This window comes from Amphimedon queenslandica, unplaced genomic scaffold (assembly GCF_000090795.2).
Source record: "Amphimedon queenslandica unplaced genomic scaffold, v1.1 AMPQUscaffold_12935, whole genome shotgun sequence".
In the NCBI taxonomy this organism is placed as follows: Eukaryota; Metazoa; Porifera; class Demospongiae; order Haplosclerida; family Niphatidae; genus Amphimedon; species Amphimedon queenslandica.
Window position 1 is genome coordinate 32,753 of NW_003546829.1, and position 552 is coordinate 33,304.

Genomic DNA, 552 nt, shown 5'->3' on the forward strand with positions numbered 1-552 from the left:
AGAAAAGAATAAGGGGAAACTGTTTCCTATGTATATAGAAATTCTTAGATAGCATAAATCTAGATGTAACCCTTTCTACGTCACAAGGTACATCAATATGATCAAATTTAATTGATATACGTGTAGCATAAATACCCATTACTGTACCAATCGCACCATTAACTAATCCTACAGTCACATCAATGTTAAGTCTTAGCATTACTCTACAGCTTACTACTAAAGACAATACAGTTTCTAAACCAGCTGTTTTGCTTGGTTGATCTTTCAGTTTCTCTAATTTTCTTCTTGCTTTTTGTCAAATTTTGATGTGCTGCTACTTTCATCAACAACATCAACACCTGCTTATTCTATTTTCTCAGTTTCTAGTCCTGACATTAACTGATTGATTTTTTGGCAGGAGTCTACCTTAGAAAATAGGCAAATTGGAGGATTTGTTCCTTTACTTTCCAATTCCTTACATTTTTCTTGTATTGAAACCTTAAAGAAACAAGTATCTTAAAGAAAGTTTCGTCTCCTTTTCCTCGCTCATTGATTGTTCATCAAATTTTACTA